Below are 22982 nucleotides of genomic sequence, written 5' to 3'. Positions count from 1 at the left end.
TTTGTTTATTTATTTATTGAAATTTAGCGTTCTTTTTCATCACCGAGGCTATACGAAACATGAACCTAAAGTTTAAGATGGAATCCGAATAACCGTAATGCTTTCAATACTTTCTCACCAAGAATCGAGCCCAGAACCATATGCACTAAAAGCGTGAGCGTTAGCCATTACAGGGTTTCTACTGATCTGGAGAAATCTATTTTCCTGACTTCTCCCTGACCTTTAGTAGAAAATTCCCTGACTTTCATGACAGGTGCCGGATAATGTTGATATATTAATAAGGAATAAATAATGGTGAATATTTATATATGAGAACGTTTATTCTATAGAGACAAATAGTATTCAATTGCTCAAAAGTACATTCCACTTACATCCACGGTGGATTGATTTAAATCAGTCTGATTTAAATCACGATTTTAATCACGTGATTTTTTAAATAAAAATCGTTGATTTATATCAAATTCCGAAATAAATTAATTTAAAGTGAAGATAAGTAAAATCCCGTTTCTGTTCTATTATTTCGATTATGGAAGATGATAATCATAATACAATGAGACTCAAATGTATGTAAGCGCAATATGAAAACGAGTATCATGCGAGGATGATAGGGAAAATCCCGTTTTCAACGGGTAACGGATAAATCTTACTTTCTTCTCTCCGTAACATACGGTTTTTACATCGTTAACTATTCCAACGGAGAAATCACCATGGACATTTAAGACGAAAATTATTTTGTGTCCACGTTTATTTCTTTGTTTCCAGGTAATAGGGCGTATTTAGAGGGGTCCGATCCCCTCTCCGAAACAAAAAATAAAAATAAAATAAAAACAATTAAAACTTTAGTCGAAATTTATGTACTAAATACATAGAAGTTCCTCGGAATCGTAATACGGCAAATTTTGGATGCGTTAAAATATCAAATATTACTTTTGATAAAGTGAATACTTTCAAATATCTAGCAAAATATTAACAGACGAAAACGATATTTACGAAGGAAATAAATGTCAACTGAAAGCAGGGAATTCGTGTTATTATTCAGTTCAAAATCTCTCATCGTCGCGAATTCTGTAGAGGAATTTGAAGATTATAATACATAAAACGGTAATCATGCCTGTTGTTCTGTATGGTTGCGAAGTATGGTCGTTTACTATGAGGGAAGAGCATAGACTGAAAGTATTTGAGAATAAGATCCTGAGACGAATATTCGGACCCAAGAGGAACGGGAATGGGGAATGGCGGAAACTTCATAACGAGGAATTACATAATTTATATGGTTTACCAAACATTGTTAGTGTCGTCAAGTCTAGGAGGCTTAGGTGGGCAGGTCATGGAGCCAGGATGGAAGAAAGTAGGAACACTTTCAAAGTCTTAAGTGAAAAACCAATGGAAAAAGACCATTAGGAAGACCTATGGATTTCGCAGAAATAGAAATACAAAGTAGAAACTGAATCCAGTTGGCTAAGGATAGAAATCAATGGAGAGCTTTTGTGAATGTGGCATTGAACCTCAGGGTTCCATAGACCATAGAGTTAGTTACTTAATTTTAGGCGAAGTTTATGTACTTTATACGTATTTTGTGCCGCTAGCTAGTTCCGAATTTTTAAAAATATGTTCCTGTCAAATATCAGTAACTTTAGTGAAAAGAAAATTGTCATGTTGATAAATGTTGGTGTACTTTTTCTTTAATGCTTAAGAAAATTGTTTGGGATTGAAATAGGTTAGCGTTTAGGAATTAATTCAAAATTCAACCCCAATACTTTCACTTAAATGGAATAATTGACATTTAATACTATTTCCTAATGTTTCTTCTTCAGTTCGCGACTTACGAGGAGAAAGATTTGATTTAAATTCAAAAAATCGATTTATATAAAAAAAAAAATCAACAAAAATGATTTTAAAAAAAAATCATGATTCCCCCCCCCCCCTCCCGCTTACATCCTATAAAAATCTGAGTAATGTCCCATACTATGATCATTAAGCTGAAATTGGTGTACAATTAACGTTAGAAAAAAATATATTTTATAAAATTTCCTTGACTTTCCCTGATTTCCAGTCTTTTCCCCTGAGTTTCCCTGACTTGCACCATTTTTCCTAAGTTTCTTCTGACTTTCCTGACCAATAGGAATGCTGCATTAGATGAGGCAGGGGGGCTTTACTTTTACTATTTTGTATATAGAAAGTTTATCCTTTGAGTTTTGCAATAATACAAACACAGTTTAACGGCCGGTTCTACTAATTAAAACATGTCTATGCTACTTAGAATTGTGTTCAAGCTGAGAACTTCCACTGAGAATTGAACCCAGAATCATGCGCGACAACTGGTGAACACTAGGCCTATTAAAGAAACTTAACAATTTTATAGCCAACGCCCTAGCCGCACTGAAATACCATTTTTCATTATATCAGCGAAGTCACGCAGTGTCAGGTCTGGTGTATGTATGGTTCCCTGTTCATTTTCACAGTGTTGGCTTTGGGGGTTCGGCGTCGTGGGAACAATTGGGGGGGCTATTAGAAGAAGTAGCGAACTTCAGTCTAGAAAGACAGCGCCAGCGGCAAGGGATGCCGATGTGCTGACCACATATCACCCCAAAAGCATGATTGCAACACGCCGCCTGGAAGGCCCGTGCCCATTAAGGACTGTTGCGTCATTTTTTTTAAAGACAATTTTGTGACAGTTGGAAACGTACTGAAAAATATTTCGCGAACAATATTGCTCTTTCTTTTATTATACAGAATTGAAGAACTTCACCATTATAAACTTTTCAACAAAACTTCCTTGTGTTACACAGCCTACACATGGGTATGCAGAGTCAGACAGAAGTTTTAGCTAGGTAATGTGTGACCACACATATAATTATTTACGTCTTATTAGACTGGTATTTCCTCATTTAGGTACCTATTAGGATTATGCGATACAGCAAGAATTTAGATTTTGCTCAAATTCAGTTTAAGATGTTACTGAAGAAAGTGGCAGAGTACACTGAAACAATCTAAGTAAACCCCTAACTTGAGATACAATGTAAGAAACGGATATTACGCATCCTATAACATCTATCAGGAAAGATCAGTATCAGTTTCACAATACAATAAATCTATGAAAAAAAAGTGCAAAATGACATTAACAAAATATGCAGAAATATAAGACATTTCTATAACTTTACCTGAAGGTATAGTAATAGCCCGAACTTGTAACTCGCGTTTAAAAGTCACCAACTGTAACATTACAATTTATAACACACTTTTGACAAGCACACAACATTTGTTTATGAATGTTTTCTCTCTATAATGTGTCAAACTGGTTGATTTCCCAGATAAGAGTAACAGGTGGATCACAGTATATTCACCGCTGACCCAAGTGAATAACATTGGTATGTCTACACCATATGTTCTCACAAGCAGCCTTTCTAATGCTGAAGAAGAAATACAACCAAAAGAAACAGATGAAAAAAAAAAAAAGAAAATCAAACCAGAAACACGTGATTCGCAGATGGGCCACATACCGACCGGTAAATGTGCCTACAGGGGGTACAGGAAGTCACATGTCACATTCCATATTAGCGCTAACACTGGCACGCGTTAAGAACCAAAACATTACATTACTTAACTCAGTCCGTCATCAATCTTCTTAGGAACGCGTATAAACATACATTACACTATATTAAATATAAATTAAAACACAATAAAAAGACGTAAAGTAACTTTGTTATAGATGAAGTGTGGTATGCGTTTTTTTTATGAATGTAACACAAATTGTGTGAATGAATCACGAGTTTATACAAAGAGACATCCATCAATCAGTCAATGAAAGCTAGTTTCCGGAAAACAAAGGTATAAATACTGTGAATGGATCAGAAATGTTGACAAAGTTATCACTTAATGGAGGCTAGTTTTCGAAAACAAACTCATAAATTGTGAGAATAAATCACTTTTCACAAAGGTATCAAACAATGAAAGGTAGTTTACGAAAACAAAGGCATAAATTCTGTGAATGAATCAAAAGTTTTGACAAAGGTATTAATTAATGGTAGCTAGTTTTCGAAAACAAAGGCATAAACCGCGAGAATGAAACCCTTATCACAAAGGTATCAGAAAATGAAAGCTAGTTTACGAAAACCAAAGGCATACATTCTGTCAATGAATCATAAGTTTTGAGGAAAAAAAAAAAAAAAAAAAAAAAAAAAAAACAGTCAATGAAAGTTCGGAAAAAAAACAGTCAATGAAAGTTCGGAAATCAAAATATTCGTACGTACACCACTGACTGATACCATATTTTCAGAACATACCAAGTATTCATCTGCCTTATCACTGCTCGCTGTTTCACATTAAACTGATCCTCCAAGTCTAAACAATTCAGCTAAGTTCACCATTTATCAAAAAGTAAGACTAAATCTTTTTTTTTTTTTTTTTTTTTTTTAATCCACTGAATAAAATTAAAATGCTGATACCTTCTTCAAATCCACTGATCCAAATTAAAACGAAGATTTAAACTAGAGGTGCCATGAACACTAGAAACGGGCAACATATTTTTAAATTTAAGATTTCCAGTACATTTTATCCTTGAGAAATTCACATCAATCAATAAAAGCAATTTTTAAGTAACTAAGGGATCTCAAATCATTTTCGCGATTGACGATGTGTTAATGGAAGTTCTGAAAGGTGTTCTTAAAAACTGGACGTGGATCCACTAAGACAACACGATCCACTAAAAAACCTCGAGGAAAGCACATGCCGGGCTTCACAAAAGAGAAACTTCTATGAAAGACTTAGTTAGATATGAAAAAAAAAAAAGTGTAAATTTCAATCCTAAATGATAATAATTTGTAAAACTCAAAAATACTGTGCTTTATAAAACCCAAGAAGTTTCTACGAAATTTATTGTGAAGCATGTGTGTAAAATTAGGGGTAAATTCATCTTTCGATTTCGATTCTGGGCTACCCCGAGATGTAGGCATGGTTGGGAAGTAATAGTATTACATTAAGATCGACCAATATTTACTAAAGTTTCATTTAAAAAAAAGATAGGCCTAACTATGATATATATATATACTTCACATGCTATCATATAAAATGCCGCTAATCTAGCTTACATAAATATCAGGCATTGTCCTTATAACCTCGATTTGCGTAAATACGTGAAATAAAATCAATCAATCAATCATGTTACTTTTGCACAGGTTGTATCATTAGTTAAAAAAAATTGTAGATCAGAATTTTCAATTTCGTCACACACTACTAAACCTGTACGTAAATTTTGCTACTGGCTTACCATGTAACTTTTTTCTTTTTAATGGAAATTGTCCATACTGAAATTTCACATATACCTCTGAAGATAAAACTACGATTTTCCTGGAATATTCTATTGTAATGTATACTTCCAGGAAGTTATGCTAGTGGTACTTGTTTACAGACTTTATATAGCAGTTTTTTTAATGTCTATTTATGAGCTTTTCAATAACTATCGAGTTTATGTAAGGTCAACAGGGCGAGATTATGGGTATATGGACATTCTGCCAGATATCGTAAAGAACACAACTTGACCGCAAAAGAAATGAACAGATATACTAGTTGGAGAGTAAGTGCTGCAGCCCTTATCAAACTTCTTTTAATAGTACGTTACCGAGAACAATTGGTTTGGTTTAATTTTATGATTGGTACTTATAAAAAGAAGATAAACCGAAAATAACCTTCGGTGCTTAAAAAAATCGCTATCCTTAAAAAGAGAAAAATTCCCCATATATCAAGTGATAGCATTAAAACCAATATACATAGATTTCAGTGTCGTTTTTTCTTTTAATACGGTGAAATAAATCATCATCATTATAGGTATTCTGTCATTATTCGGAGGTCAACTGTAGTAACTGAGAAGCTTCCATGCACCCCAGTCATCAGATAATTTCTTCACGTATGATTTTTCTGCTTTAATATCGTCCATTAACTGTAGCATCTTTCTTCCCTCGATTTTCTTTCACGTACGATTTTTCTGCTTTAATATCGTCCATTAACTATAGCATCTTTCTTCCCTCACTCTTTTTTCTGCCACCGTACCCTCTAGCAGATATCCAACGAGTAGCGTGTACACGATATGTTCAATAAGCCTATTCCTTTTCTATTATTGTTATTGTGTTTTTGTTCTTTTTTTGACCGTACAACGTACAGATTCCTTTTCTCGTTGCTTAAAAAGAAACTAATTCGCAAAATTACAGTATTTTCACGGTTCTTTTCTTTTCTAAATGATCATTTTCACGGCATTACAATATTAAACAGAAAGTATATATATATATATATATATATATATATATATATATATAACCTAGATAATTATTTTGTTCAAAGAATATGCCAATTTCTTCAGCGTTAGAAAGTGTTCAATATCGCACTTTAAGATTATTGAATTGTGTGGCACCTAAACTGAATCGATTCTGAAGAATGAATGAATGTTATAACGAATTTACGGAAAGACTTGGTTGAGTTAAATTCAAGAAACTAGCCACTTACTGTCTTTTAATATCTTGCAACTTACAAAAGTGGATACCGATATGATTTTAACTCTTGGGCTCCTAAAGAGTCAAAGTATTATTTTTATAGAATACAGACAGGCAAAAGTCAAGTTTCATCCAAAACTCACTATTTTGTATTTCTTTCATTCATTCCTCTCTTTAGTTTAACGTCCCACGATTATGCACCGAGGCTAACACACGATGATAATGAGACTTATGATAACGGTGGAATGAAGGAAGTGGGAGGAAACGAGAGAATCCGAGAAAACTGAGACACAGCGTGTTTGTCCGTCACAAAGTTCACTTGGCATGGGCTGGGATCGAACCAGGGACCCCGTGTACCACAGGTGAACGCTCTAATGCAGAGCCATCGCGACCCCAATATTATTCATTCATGGTACCGGAAAAAATGAACGAAGTTTCCTTGGAACACTAAGTTTAAGTTGGCTGAATTCTCTTCTGTCTTATTAACACAATTAGTGTTGCCAAAATGGTCCTAAAAATAATCTGGTCTCATATCTCGACACGAAAAATTTTGAGTTGTCTAATCTCGTGAGCTACACTTAAACATAACCTTTGAGCGATTTAAATGATGCCAGTATTCAAGCAGATAATAGTCAATATTTAACACATCATTTACACATTACTTTTCATGTACGGAACCTGATTTTTTATCTCACCCTGTATTTAATATCATGAACACGCAAATGGGTGTTGTGTGAAAAAGTGGGAATCTATTTAAAGACTATTATTAACGCATCTCAAACTTGGACATTTGCTCTTTTTTATAGCAGTTCTATAACATAGTACACTGCAATCACAGCCTCACTTTTTAATCAGCATATACTGTTATTTCGGTCTCACTTTTGTTGTATCTTTAATAACATTTTTCAATAGACTATTATTATTTGAATAAGATTCCACTGAATTCTTTTACTGTAAACAAATTCATGGGAAAAGAAAGCAAATGCGAAAAATGCAATTGCGATTATATCGTGTCTACTTGTGTTTCGTGCATTCCTGGGAGAACATTAAATTCATCTCATTCAAACTTTCCAAGGAAAAATCGATGACAACATGTGACTACTACACGCGGGGGCGATGGGAACTTAAAGCCGATAGAACTTAAGAAGCAAATACGTAACGGTGGTTTCAATGTTAAATGAAAATACATGTAATTAACAACAATAGTGCAGCGTGTTCGAGTTCATGTGATAAACAGGACATAAACTCTATGTACCGGGCATGCACGTATCATTATAATTATCGATTTCAAAAATAAATTATACATATTTCAAAATTTCGGTATATTTTCACGTACAACGGATAAAGCACTTTCTCTTTCTAAAATGTCTAAAATTAAAAACCATTTAAATAATTCCAAATCTTAAATCACATAAAAATGAACTAAACTACAATGTGTTCATAAAAATAATATCATACCCTAAAATGGTATTAAGTCGCTTTGGATAATCGAATTTAAATGAAATTGGTCATATTTGAAAGGAACACTGAAATGCTTTTTTCTATACCTCCTCATAGATACTGAATGTGGGCACCACGAGTGGCGATACAGACATCAAGACGATATTCCCATTCACGCCACACATGCTCCAACATATCTGATGAAACGGACTGGATGGCAGCACTGATACGAACTTGCACTTCTTGCAGGTTTTGAGGCATGATGGGTACATGATGGGATGATACAATCCTTTACGTAACCCCATAAAAAGTCAGGTGACCTCGGCGGCCACTCGTAAAGACATTGTCCTTCATTGTTGTCCATTGTTGACATGCATAAAAATATTTGTGTTTTTCATTTAAATGTGACCAATTAAATTTAAATACAATTATCCAAAGCGACGTAATACCACTTTAAAATATGATAGTGTTTTTATGGATACGCTATATTTTGTCAACTGAAAAAAACGTTTACTGGCGGTTTTTGTTTTAATACACGATATTTTATGTATTGAAGTACTTGAATTTATTGTGCAAAATGCACTATGTAAAATTGCATTTTAAGGTGTTATTTCTTAATTTTATTCAGATTAAAATTGCAACATTAAACAATGAATTTAAAATTTGGCTTCATTATATATCAGTTATGAACTGTAAAAACGTATAACAAAATATAAGAGAATGCGAAGAAATGGGGCAGACGAGAGAGAAAACTCACAAACGCAATGCTGTTCAGCACAAATTCTCACATGCTTGGGATCGAACCAAGAATTGCACAGTAAAAGAATATTCTGATACAGAGTTCAAGCTAAATGGATAAAATTGGCACAGTTTACACAGCACATGATGCGTATCGATACTTCAAACAAACCATTTCTTTATATTATATATATATATATATATATATATAATTTGTCGGCAAATTACTAGCCTTACATCTAAGCAAATATTTAAAAAAACGAAATTTTTCAGTTTAACGTCCCATGATTATGCTCTTTAGGATAAGGGAGACAATAATTACACCAAGTGAACGATGATGGAAGAATTGGCGGAATGAGAAAGAAAACAGGATGTCCCCCACCCAAGAAAAAAAACGAGACAATGCTGTCCACCACAAACTTACTTGGAGCAAATATTCAAGTAAAATTCAAGATATAACTTAAAAAAAAACTACAAATAAGGGGATGCGAATATGGGATGTAAGTTCGGAACCATAAACCAACTACGTTATGAATGTGGTTTTCAACCTAAAATTATGGATTTTTTTTTTTTCAATTGCACAAGCTCTTTGGGCTCTACACCAAAACGGTGCCTTATATTAAATCAAAGATCAATGTTGCCAGTTTAGCAATAGGTTGGGTTCTCTTCATACCAACAATACACATTATTGGGAAACCGGATTCAAGATATTCTGGGTTCCTCACACAACAATGTGCATGTTCCTCGTGCCATATTTGCGAGGTCTTATGCTTCGTTCGAATACTCTGCTGAACTGGAAACATTGCTTTTTCATTTAACACAGCACGCCTTACCGGTGTGAAACACAAACTGTTGGTGCGACTGAAATAAATCCATCCATTTTAGATTGAAAATAATATTATTTCAAATAACTTTCCATTTGTCGTATCTTAACTCATAGTGGCCTATAGACCAAGACTTTTGATACACCCTGTTTACAAAGAGAACTTGGAAAATGAGATGAAATATATATTGAGTAAACCGTAAGGGATATCCCCATTCAGGATAGACGGAGGTGGCTTACGAGCAATGTGGAAATACGACTCAATGGGCCTTATACAGAGTCGTTCTGACAAGTGATTAGTGCAATACTAAAGAGCTCGACCAACATATGTTTCCTGCAGTAGTCAAACCTTTAGTATGAAGCTAATCATAAGTCAAAACGACTCTGCATAAGGCGGAATATGTTCACGACTAATACGTAAAACAGTAGTTATCAACTTGACGCATGTTTGTTTATAGCTGAGAAATATAAAAAGTTGTTTTTCTTGACGTCAGTAACATGATATGTTCTCAGTTGTAAAAATGATATAAGAAAATCCAACCACTTCCTTCAAAAATACTATTTAGTAGAGTTGTCTACGAGGCAACAATTGAGACTGTTTTGTCTAGGAAAGCTATCGTGAAAATGATGTCTCGGAAACTGTATCTACTTCTGAAATGATTACAAAAACTGCGTCTCGTCTTGTATCTCATTACGAAAATACCTAACCTCGTCTCGTCGGAAATATCTCGGTATTTAGGACGCAAGATCTTCAAATTTTGACTTTACATATATAAACTAAACTCGTGGCAGAACAGTCCTTACGGGGTCAGGGCCTACCAGTTGGCTTGACCTTTGCGGTAACAAAAATAAGTGGTCAACACATCGGCCCCTCCCCTTTTTAGAACGGAGTTCGCTACTTCTTTCTTTAAAGTAGATCCCCAATTGTCCTCACAACGCCAACATAATCTGATGAATAGGAACGGTCACCCATCTTTCCTCTGACAACTGCTTCACTTTACTGATTTTACAAGAAGCGGTATTACAGTGTTGCTAGAGCGTTGGCTATTGACTGTATTTTTTCCACGTATCTCGCCAGTATTTGAGGCTATATTAACGTAAATGTGAGATACTAATTACAAGTACAATTTACCGGATATCGAACCGCAATCCCCTACAGTAAATGCGGGAATGACTCTGATTTAGCTACAAGCCAGGAAATGTATATTGCAGAGGGACATAAACACGACCCCCCCCCAAAAAAAAACTCCGTTTGTGCATGTGCGTCAAATGGCCCGGAAGAACGTCAGTTCTATGGTGCTATGTGCAGGGTTACCAATTTTAGCCACTTTGTGGGGCGATCTGGCCATTTGGAGAACCTGGTTAGCCACAAATTTTCTAAAAATCCACTACTGGCTTTTCTAGCCATATGCTTTTTGGTTTGAGCTATTTTCTAAAGTTTGATTCGTTCTCTAAGTGCTAGCATTCTAAACTTCACTACTAGAACTCACCTCCTGAAAGATAGCATTGATGATGGTTATATTGATCCTTTTCCATATCTTGATTACAAAGTAGTGAATGAGCTCGAAATCTATAAGCTACCAGTAGAGGTTGAGAAAAGTCTTCGTTGAGGAAAGACGTGTAAGTTTTAATAAAACTCGTTAAAGAAATTCAGAATAGACTTCCTGATAATATACTCATCTTCCAGAATGTCAATGGGGATTTAAAACCAGTGAAACAGTCTTTTACTGACTTAGCTGTAGCTCACTTTGGATTTAAAGATAATATCGAGAAAGGTGAAAAGCAGTGGCGAACATAAATTTCATGAAATGGGTAAAAATAAGTATTCAACTACAGAATTTTTGCAACAAGTAAATCAGTATACAGACGTCGGAGGGAAGAGTCCACTTTCAAAATTAGTTCCGTTGGCTTTATTGTTATTGTTATTATTATTATTTTCATACTAACGCTTCCACATTCGAACGCGCAAGTGAAGCATGTATTCAATCAGTTGAATATAGTAAAAACACGGTCAGAAATAGGCTGAAAACAAAAATGCTTTCTTCAATTTTAAGAGTGAGATTTGGGTTGTGCCGTGTGCAAAAGTGTTATTTTCCAGTAGAAATTTCAGCCACACTTTTGCAACTAGTTGAAACAAACGAAGCTCGGTTTAAGCAACCGAGAGAAAAGAACCTTTGTCGTAACCTGAAGATGACATTTATTTATGTTGGGGAGGGGGGGGGGGGTTGCTTTAACTTTATTCTATTAAATGAAACGAATTTATTTAGCTTTGTCTCGGCGCGGAAGCTTGCTTTTTTCTAGTAATTTCTGGCCATTTTCAACTGTTGATTTTAGCCACATTTTCTCGTTAATTGTTGGCAACACTAGCAATGTGCACGCAGTAGTTCAGCAGACAGTGAGTGAGCAGTGAACGGAGAAGGTTGTGTTGCAGTTCATTTGTCCACTAGAACAATTTAAAATGAACATTCCAATAGAAAAACCCGCCAATCGTCGCTATCCGCACAGTTGCCGTGAAATGCTTGCGGTAATACGATTTACGAATGTGCGAAAAAAAACTTCGCGAACTGTGTGGTGTTCACGGACCAAACGTGATGAACGCGACAGTGTCGTATATTTAAAGATGGAAAAATTGACGTGCACGATGCGGCAAGGAATGGGCGCCTACTTGTAGTCAACAACTAACTCGTGCAAGAAATCGACAAAACTGTTCGTGAAGAACGTCAGTTTGCGATATCTGAACTTTCTGTTCTACCTTCAGGCACATGAAACAGTGGTTCGCGTCGCACTGCTTCGACAATGACAATGCATTTCACAATGCTGTTAGGGGTGGTTTCATTTCCAGGCGGGAAATTTTTTTTGCAGAAAGAATTTCAAACCTTGTAAAACGTTATGACAAGTCCCTCAACTTGAATGGTGAATATGTTGAAAAGTAATGTAACGCTGTATTTTACTATAATGTGTATAACAAGTTTTCTGTCTGCGAGTGTATGTCATTGATAACCAGTGATTTTTTTTTTTTTTGTTTTTGTTTTTTTTTTTTCGAATTGCCCTCGTAAATTCAATCCGTTATATGAAGCAAAGACATTAAAAGACAGTCGACGAACTTCGTGCATAATGAGCGTGTTAACGATGTTGTTACAACAAATGGCATAAACACACTAAAAAGTTGTTTTGCTACTTTTGTGAGTTTCAAATGCTCGACTCTCGACGCAAGATACTGAATTATTCGGCAAATAGTTTGTAACTGACTACAAAGAGAAACTTAATGTTCGTCCTTGCAGTTCCTGGACGCTAAGGTAACTTATTTGTTCTAAGCAACAGACACAATACAAAGAAACGGTTGATTGCTTGCCAGAACGTCGCAGACGGTCGCCTGGCGTCTTCTGGTAAAGAAACAGACCCTAACCTCTAAACTGACCTTTACTTTGCTTTGGCGATACATTTAGTTCGAGGTGCTCAACATGCCAACAGAAATCGTTCACGCACTAAAAGGCTACAGACAGACAGACTTGCATACTTAGCGAAGGAGATGCATTCTTTTAAGCGTTATGACTACGCCAGGACAACCCACGAAGAAAGAAATACGGCATGTTTTCAAGTCTTAACATGATAGAGAAACCACTTTACACCATTCACAACAACAGAAACATCATTAAAACTACAAGGGTACGCTAAAATATGGTTCGTTTTGTAGTGAGACTTGATGAATGACTTGCAAACACGGGTGTTCCTGAAATAGTACAGTATACAAATGATCTATTGCAATATGTTTCCTGTCTTAAAAGATGGCAGTCTCTTATTAAGGGATTTCACTACGTTAATTTTTTTTTATCTTATTTATTACTAGTTGAATATACCCATGCTTCGCACGGGGGCTGTATTTGGAAGTCAACACCTGTGGGAGTATCACCATTGATCTCAGCGACCGCGAAAACTATGGATTTGATACCAATATCGGTCATTTTGGATTATTTTTTACATGTCTCAGTATTCCCCCCCCCCCCCCGCTGACTCCCGGAACGCATAGGTGGCTGAAATCAATGGTGACACTTCCATTAGCGATGACTTGCAATTGTAACTAAATTTGCAAGTCATCGCTAATGGAAGTGTCACCATTGATTTCAGCCACCGCGAAAACTATGGATTTGACACTAATATCGGTCATTTTCTACTACTGTTACATGTCCCGGTAAATGCCCCCCTGGATCGAATTTTGAGAAAAACGTTTAACTCTGGTCTGGAGCCTGGACCAAGGTATTCGTGACTAAACTATGGTAACTCTCGGTCAATTTGTCTGGTTCCCAAGCCGGTTCCGATAAACGGCTCCCTGAGACCCCCTGGTTCGAAATTTGAAAAAAGGGCTTCGTCTTGATTTGGGGCCTGGGACAAGGTACCCCTGACCAAAATTTGGTAACTCTCGGTCCACTCGTCTGGTCCCCAGGCCGCACACAGACAGACAGGCAGACAAACACACAAACATACTTTTTATTTTATTTATGTTAGATTTATAAAATATCAATAAGAGTAAACAATACGAAAATTATGCTAAGTAGACAATTTAAAACACAAGAAATGCTATCATAATAGTTGTTTTCAGGAACTTTTATATATTTCTTTTACATAATTTGACCAGAATTTTTACTTGCAAAAACAGGACGCATATGGATCGCGGGGAAGGGGGAAAGAGGTGTAAAATTCGCAGATTGATTTGGAAGCCAGCAGTGTTTACAAAATACACAAGTAAAGGTGGTACTGCAGCCATTTTTAAATACCCAACAATTGCCAGTTTCATGTACGGACTAAAAATTCGCAGTAAGTGTTGGTAACAAAATTGTTCTCTATATAGTTCTTTTAACACCTTCCTTGATCCGAACAACATACATACATGCACATTGGCGGCTAGACATGTTAAATTTGAGAGGCATATACTGTATGTATGTTTTGAGTTTTAATTGTTAACCAAAGGGTATAGAATTTACTCTGATTCAGTGGCGGATCTAGCCCAGAGCCGGGGGAGCTCGGCCCCCAGCTTTGTCACTTACGAAAATCGTTTAAGCTATCATTTATATATTTTTGAAAGTTCAGAAAACATGATATAGACTACGTAGAATAATCTAGGTGCCGACTGTCCCCTCTCTAGTTTTTAACTTCTAGATCCGCCTCTGTTCTGTCTGATGATGTATATTTTGAATAATAATTACATGATGCTTTGTTCATATTTGCTCAAAAACGAGAAATTTAGGTGTAGTGTCTGACATCCAGGAAAAAAAAAAAAAAAAACGAGAAATGATTGAAAAAAGGGATTGATCCGATTAAAATGGGACGTATGGTCACCTCATCTTTACAGGTTCTTCACAAAATATTTGAAAATCCAACATTTACGCTACATGCTGCGCGCCCATTTTCTTTTTTTAATCTGTAAGAGAGTATCTGGAGACAGTTATTTGTTTCTTGAATACCACTTTGGAGATATCATCTAGCTCAATTTTTTTTATATACTTAATCGTTTCTGTAAATCCTTGCGTGTATTCACTTAAGGCCCCAATCCAGGTCCAAGTAACTATTTTCCGATTAGCTACCTGATGATTATAAGCAGGAGCGTCATTTCAGATTTTGCTTGGGGGGGCAAGACCCCTTGATATAAGTAAAATTTCGCGTTTTTCACTGATTTACTATTATTCTATTGATAAAATCTATGTACATCTCAAACTCAGGGGGGCAAATGCCCCTCCCTGCTCCCCGTAAATGACGCCCTTGATTATAAGCAGGGCCATTTTACACATAGACCTCTGGTATGTATGGTTCCTGACTCGATGCAAGCTCTCCTCAAGTGGGATCTGTGGTGGACAAACCACCGTATGTGTGTTTTCTCGGGATTCTCACATTTCCTCCCACTTGTCATTCCACTACTTTATTCAATATAATCAAAGTCTTTCTTAACCTTTGAGCATAAACGTTGAAAAAATGAAATTAAATGAAATATTTCAGTTTAACGTCCCACAATTATGCTTGTTAGGATGATGGAAGAATTGGTGGAATGAGAAAGTGGAAGGAAACTGGAGTTCTCCGGGACACAATATTGTCTACCACAAACTTACATGGCCGGAGATCGAACCAGGAACCCCATGCACCAGAGCTAAGCGCTCTAAGCATAAACGTTGAACGTTAATTACAAAAAAAAGGAGGAAAAAAAGAAGTTGACAACTTAAACTTGAGTTACCTATTTTGCTTTTCCTGTCTCCACAAGCACTGTTTACAAAACTGACAACAACCACATACTCACACACAAACTTGCGAAAATCCTTTACCTCTTGATAATTTTCTAACAGTTTATCATCAAGGCACGTGCACTTTTTCAGCAGCAGACGCGGTTGTGAAAGTACAATACACTAAATAATTGAAAAATACTCATCCAGAACACATCACATGATAAAACAATAAGTTCATTAAGAAAAAAAAAAATCTTCAGTCTGTTAGTGAATACGCACTGGTATTTCTTTAAGTTTCACAAGAAATTATTGCAGCTCTTCTGCCTTCCGACGCGATTAGAGACAGACCGATGCATTCACACGGAGAATGTATACGTGCAGGCATGATCAACCATGTGGTGATGGAACTCCTTGACCGTCGCTGGGGTGAAGGCCGACCAGTGACTCAGGGTACGTGTTACCTTTAGTGTACCTCAAGCATCTGCGACGGTAGTAGTACTTTTATATGAGACAAAGGCACAAGTCATTTACACATGTCGTAGGAACATTCGAGAGAACACTCACCAACAAAGAAAATAAAAACAAATTGAGTTAGTAAAGTAAATTACACAATCCATGACCTGTCCATTTAACGTACTTGTGCATCATCACTTATTGCAGCACAATGTCGTTTGATGGCGTAAGAAGACAATTTGTCTAGTTTTGTCTGCGACATTACACGTCCAACTTTGTACTAACTTTCAAAGCAATCTGTTTTCATCAGAACGATGTTTTCTCTACGAGATAAGACAAAACGTGAACACACTTTTTCACGTGTTACCTTGCGTGCTACAATGTAAAAGTACAAAGTGAATGTATTATAGGTCGGGTATATTTTTTAATGTAATTTCCCATTATTATGCACCGAGCCTAAGTGAGACGGTGGTGATGAGAAATGAAATGGTAGAATGAAGAGAGTGTAAGGAAACGGAAAATCCCGATAAAACTCATGCACATGGTGTTTTCGTTGGTATTTGTATCTGCATATTTAAAACCAATCACAGAAGGAATATGGAAATATTGAAGCTTCATTATCATAGGAAGAACGATACATCAGTCATAGAACGCTAACTTTTGATGTAAGAGATCGTAAGTTCCGTCCCGACCTATGAGAGTTCGTGGTGAAAAACTTGTAGAAAATGAAATGAAATCTTTCAGTTTTACGTCCCAGGGTTATGCCGGATAGGATAAAGTAGACTGTGTTGATGAGAAATGAATGCAATGATGGATTGAATAAAGTAGGAGGAAACTGGAGAACCCCGAGAAAATCCACGCACACGGTGTTTGTCCACCACAAAGTTCACTTGGTGCGAGCTACGATCGAACCAGGGACCCCACGCACCAGAGGTGAACGTTGAGCATGTTTAGAAAACAGTCACCTTAGGGAGGAACAAGATACTCCACTCTGTAAGTTTGAGTCTTATTTTGCCCTGACACAATACATTATGAATTGGGAAGGGAAAACAGACTGGTATTAGGATTTCGCACGAGAAGAGACATCACTTTCACGTCAAATTTTCGACACAATACAGTAATGTCTTGTGAACATCCGTAAATATAATCGATACAGTATTTTATATTCGTGCGGTATCCAATCATACTTCCTCGCACAGAACTAAAAATATGTTTACTACTTGTTAGGTAATAATAATAATAATAATAATAATAATAATAATAATAATAATAATAATAATAATAATAATAATAATAATAATAATACTTTTTTTACTGTACACTATGTTTATCATTAACCAATGTTCTTTGTTTGCATGTTTGTTTGTTTTCCAAAATCAGAAGAAAAAAATAAAAATAAAAAGCAAAACCTGTTTGTAACAGATCTGGAATACACGAAACAAACAAACATTGTCAGGATGATAAGAAAGATAATACATTGTTACTGTTACGCAATTTAGTTGTTTGAAGATAGAGAGAAAAGAAGAAACAGGCATAACCAGGAGGGCGCAAATACTATGTGAACGAAATACGCACATGAGATATTCCATTTTGTGAACTTTATCCTAATATTTATGACGCACATTCTAAAACGTCAACACTCGCTTATCTACGAGTAATTATTTGCGGCTTAACAGCTGAACATGTTATATGTTTTTCTTTTGTACTTCATTAGTGGTATCATTATTTGCCCTGCTTATTGACAAGTAGTAATTAACTTGGGGAAATTCTGCAGTTATTGGACTTTTTATTTACACTATTCTGTTATTTTCAGCTGCTTTTACAGTTTTATCTAACATTTTCTGTGATAATATGAACGAAAATATAACAGTAGTGTAGCGATGCTGGATCCAACAAGCTTTGTTTAACACGTCCACTATTAAGTTTTGTGTTTTTGGATCAACAGACCTAATATATTTCAGACAAAAATTTTCAGAAGGCCTTATATCTGGAGAACTACATATAGTATAGCCAAACCCAAAATATCACTTAACTCAGTATAATATTCTTATTCTGTAGAAAATACGAAAACTCGATTTAGGGTCGGTTAAAAATTTTGTGATCCCTGATCCAAAAATGCATAAAATCCAATATATTTCAATGAAAAATTGTTTTGTACGCCTTATATACGGTGCTGAAGAGACGTATCGACTCGAAAAATGTACATTTCTCTATCGGAAGAGCCGTGTCTCGACTCGAATTTCGTCAGGAAAATCCTGTCTCGACTCGTCTCGTCCGCATCCCTATTCAGGGGTCGTTCAAAATTTTTGTGGCCCCTGATCCAAAAACTAATTATTGGCCAAGATCGCAATCTTTTGATGCATTTTTTGGATTATTCCTATACTTCTTGTAACAATAACATTGTCATCTTCCGTAAAATTTATTTATTTATGGTACGAAAGTGGTTCAAAGGCCTACAAGACAAAGCAGGTTTATCACGTGCATATTGTAGTGAAGCTGAACCATTAAACGAACAACATTTATGCAAGATCGAAGAATGCAATAAGAACACAGCGCTGCAAGAGACCAAAATCCGTAAATTCTGATAACGACCGTCTACAAGTAGCCCAACAGAAAAATCCACTGTTAGGTCCGGAGATTATTGAGGCCATTCCTGAAACTCACAGACCCATTCAGACGATGATCTCTATGCATTCGCCCTGCGTCAACACAATATCATTGTGTTCCTCAATCTGAAACAACGGCTATTTCCTATAATTTGTATTACAGGGTGTCTACTAATATTCCAAAATGAAATTTCGTGACTTTTTCGTGACCTTTTCTTTACCAGATCATAAGATTTTGTAACATTCTCAAGAGCGAATTTGGGTGCGAATTAGGACAAGTTTTCATGTATGTGCCTTTTCTTCTTCTTTCTTGCGATTTGGTAGTCTGAAGCCGACCATAGACAATTTTGGTGGTGAATTTTGACGTTTTATAGAACAAAATTTCCAGTTTGTACTTACGAGTATATTTGTACAGATAAAAAAAAAAAAAAAAAAAAAAAAAAAAAAAAAAAATCGTAACCCAAAAGCTAAATTTCGTGACTTTTTCTTGACTTTATGATCGTTTTCTGATTTCGCGACTTTCGTGACCGATAGACATCCTGTATTATGGCATTTGAATCACTCTAATTTAATTCGTCCCTGTTTTGAATATCCCACGTAATAGTTCACGAAATTTCCATAGTTCATGACGTCACATCTTGGACGGTAATACGGCAATCGCTGTATATTTTTCCCCCTACAAACACGTGGTAAGACTAAAATAAACAGAAAATTGTGGTACGTTGCAAATGGCTGAAAATCAAATTGACAAAGTCTAGAATTTTTCTCAAATACGGAAGATCAATAAATTACTAAGTGTTTGTTGGTTGCTATGATCCAATTCAAGATTTCTTCATTTGCCACATTTTTATATAGTAGCATACGCAGAATTTTATTAGGGGGGCAGGCTCCCCAAGTTCACACTGTTTCAGGATTTTTGTGTTATCTTCCTCTGCCATTATTGGCAGGTTACTTGCCGTAACTGAGAAGCTTCCACGCTCCACGGTCTTCCGCTAACCTCTTCGTCTTCATGTATGATTTTTCTGTTTTGATATCGTCCATTAAGTGTAGTCTCCTTCGCCCTCTCCCTCTCCCTCTCTTTCCTGCCACCATACTCTCTAGCACGTCTCTCATGATCCAGTTCCTTCTTAGTCAGTCCCAACCAGTTTCTCTTCCTTTTCTTTATAATATCTAAAATTGTTCTTTTCACCCTTACCATTTCTAATGCCCTCTCATTCGTTTCCCATTCGATCCAACTAATTCGCTCCATTCTTCTCCACACCCACATTTCGAAAGCTTCTAGTTTTTCATCATTTTGGCCCAATATCCATGTTTCCGATCCATACAGTACAATACACTACTCGAAACGTCTTATGAGTTTTATTTCTCAACTCTTTATTCAAGGTCCCACAAAATAATATCTTCTTCCTCCTAAAGAATTCTTCCGCCATCCCTATCCTTGCTCTTATTTTAGGTTCACATTTCATATCATTACTAATAATACTACCCAGGTATCGAAAACTAGTCACCTATTCTATTATCTTCCTATAGTAAGTGTTTATTTTTCATATCTTGGGGGATGGGTAAAATTCGAAAGCCCCACCTTTGAGCACGCCACTGTTTCCATATAATTTGTTTTAGACTATCCGTATAAAGCCCCACCTTTGAGCACGCCACTGTTTCCATAGAATTTGTTTTAGACTATCCGTATACTATCTCCTTTCACTTTATACGCCATATCTACTCCTATATTATCTTCTACCATTTTAATGAAACTTCTCGAAGTTTGCCTATTTTAATTTCGAAAAAGGCGAGATCGTAAGCAAAAGGTTAGTGTTTTCGTTTCTCAATCGTAGATTTCAAGTTCGAAAAAAATGAACAGCGATTCTAACCAGGGTGGATTGATTTAAATCAGTCTGATTTAAATCACGATTTAAATCAAGATTTAAATCACTTGATTTTTTTAATAAAAATCGTTGATTTAAATCGAATTCCTAAATAAATTAATTTAAAATGAAGATAAGTAAAATCCCGTTTCTGTTCTGTTATTTCGATTATGGAAGTTAATAATCATAATACAATGAGACTCAAATGTACAGTATAGTATGAAAACAAGTGTCATGCAGAGGATAATTAGGGAAAATCCCGTTTTGAACAGGTAACGGAGCAATCCTTCTTTCTTCTTTTCGTAACATTGGGTTTGGGTTTTAAAATCGTTAACTATTCCAACGGGGAAATCACCATTGACATTTAAGACGAAAATTCTTTTTTGTGCGTGTCTGTTTGTTTGTCCTCAGATAATAGGGCGTATTTAGAGGGGTCCTATCCCCTCTCCAATTTTTTTTTGTTAATTTTATAACTTTAGGCGAAATTTATGTATTTCATGCCGCAAGCTGGTTCTGAGTTTTTAAAAATAGGCCCCTGCCAAATATCAGTAACTTTTGTGAAAAAAAAAAAGTGTCTTTTTGATAAACGTTGCTGTACTTTTTCCTTAATGCTTGACGTTTTAAATTATATCACCTATTTTTAGGTGATATGGTAGAATCTTCATTATTCAATTTAAAAAGTACCAATAAGGCATTTTACTTCGTTTTCTGTAAGGCTGGAGGCATTTTAGTACACGTTACATATGCTTTCACGCAGGGTTGGCTGGTTTAAACCATGCACAAAACGAAAAATGTTTGTAAAAGTGTAAGTTTTCGTAAAATCTTCAACACACACATTAGTGGGTTATCGCATGTCACTCCCGCATATTATTCCTATTATATTCAAATTTAAATTCCCCATTCATTACTCAAAGAAATTAGCCCTATACTACAAAAGCAACTTTTTTGTAAGGTTATGAATGTTTCTTTTGTGATTTTTTTAATAGTTTGTTATTATTGTTATGCAATTGCAATCAAAGGAAAATTCTAAATATTGTATCGTTTTAGTAATGTTTACTATTGATAATATACATCAAAATATCGTACTTTGGGGAAGGGGGTCATACAAATCCCCCGAGAGGCATTTACTGAAATCAGAAATATCTTTGGTATCTATTTATGTATAAATGGATCAGAGCCAAAGTCGACTCAAATAATTCTTATTTTTATTCACTTTTCTTACTGATATGAAAATTACGTCGTTGTATTTCTTTAACTTGGACTAATCAAAGTCGTAGTGAACTAATTTGGACTAAATTAGTTCTGTACTCTGCAGTATTTTGAAACTGTCCATATGTAATTCTGTATAATGGTTTCAATTGTGCAACTGTTTATCTTTTTGTCCTTCTGAAATGACTCTTGACAATTAGACAATTATATTAAAATTATGTAAAGATCAGTACAACGTATCAGGAGTCCTTCGTGAGTGAGTCGGCAGACGTATTGCATTTGTGGCCAATTAGTCCAGTTTTCAAGTTCAAATGGAGGACAATTTGTTTCGGATGTAAGAGACGAGAAACGGTTTGGACTCCGCTTTAAGCTTATGTGATCCGTTCCAGCACAACCCGGTTGTTGCATAATAACACCAAAGTCAAACAAACTTATTTTTGTTCATATGTGATATAAATGCATAGAGTAAATTATTTAATTTAAAAAAAAAACTGGTTTAAACCAAAATACCAGGTTTAAACAAAAAAAACTGATTTTTTGTTTGTTTTTTTTCAATAAAAACCACGGTTTTTGCCTACCCTGCAACGCCTTTCTGCGTTGAAGCATAGTGTGTGATGTGATAAATTTAAAAAGATATTTTTTTGTTATGGGTATTATTATTATTATTATTTGGCGGGTTACATTTTGCATTCAGAAGACTGAAATTTTGCACACTCGTTCAGTGCACCCCTTAATAATTTTCAGATGTTTTCAGATCTCTACGTGGAAACAGCGGGGTCCAGAGGGGCAAAAATGTTTAAAAAAGGATATTTTTAACAAAAAATAGCTTTTTTCGTGATTTTCCCGTCTCAGATGAAGACATATAAATTGTACCGTTTGAAAGGCTGTTCTATTCTGAAGAAAATGATGTACATACTATGCTCCTAGGATAAATAGGGATGTCTCAGGAAACTGTTACCTGAGATCCTGTTTTATACGGGAATCTGGGGTATTTGGGGAATATTATTTTTCACGGGCTTACTTTTGCACCTACAAGATTGAAATTTTGCACATTTACTCAGTGCACCCCTCAGTATTTTTCAGATTTGTTTCAGATCTGTCTTAAAACAGGGGAAGGGGTCCACAGAAGTAAAATTAAAAAAAAGACATTTTTAACA

The 22982-nt window shown here is 35.6% G+C and overlaps 1 protein-coding gene across 11 annotated transcripts in view; it reads right to left on the bottom strand.

Annotated features, from left to right (window-relative positions):
- Positions 1–22982, bottom strand: part of LOC145680250 (3-phosphoinositide-dependent protein kinase 1-like) — a 209431-nt gene that overhangs the window by 62632 nt on the left and 123817 nt on the right. The window contains exon 1 of one of the 11 annotated variants that reach the window (XM_081750593.1): positions 15704–16228. The exons of 8 other annotated variants lie outside the window; for them this stretch is intronic. The gene's annotated coding sequence lies outside the window, so the exon portion shown is untranslated. Of the gene's footprint in view, positions 1–3161; positions 3337–15703; positions 16229–22982 lie in introns of those variants that run through there. 2 more of the 11 variants (XM_081750595.1, XM_081750594.1) reach the window with 2 other exon arrangements.

Source organism: Thermobia domestica, chromosome 3 (genome assembly GCF_964235325.1).
Source record: "Thermobia domestica chromosome 3, izTheDome1.hap1.1, whole genome shotgun sequence".
Lineage (NCBI taxonomy): Eukaryota > Metazoa > Arthropoda > Insecta > Zygentoma > Lepismatidae > Thermobia > Thermobia domestica.
Note: the sequence above shows the minus strand (reverse complement) of the source record. Positions and strands in the feature narration are given on the sequence as shown.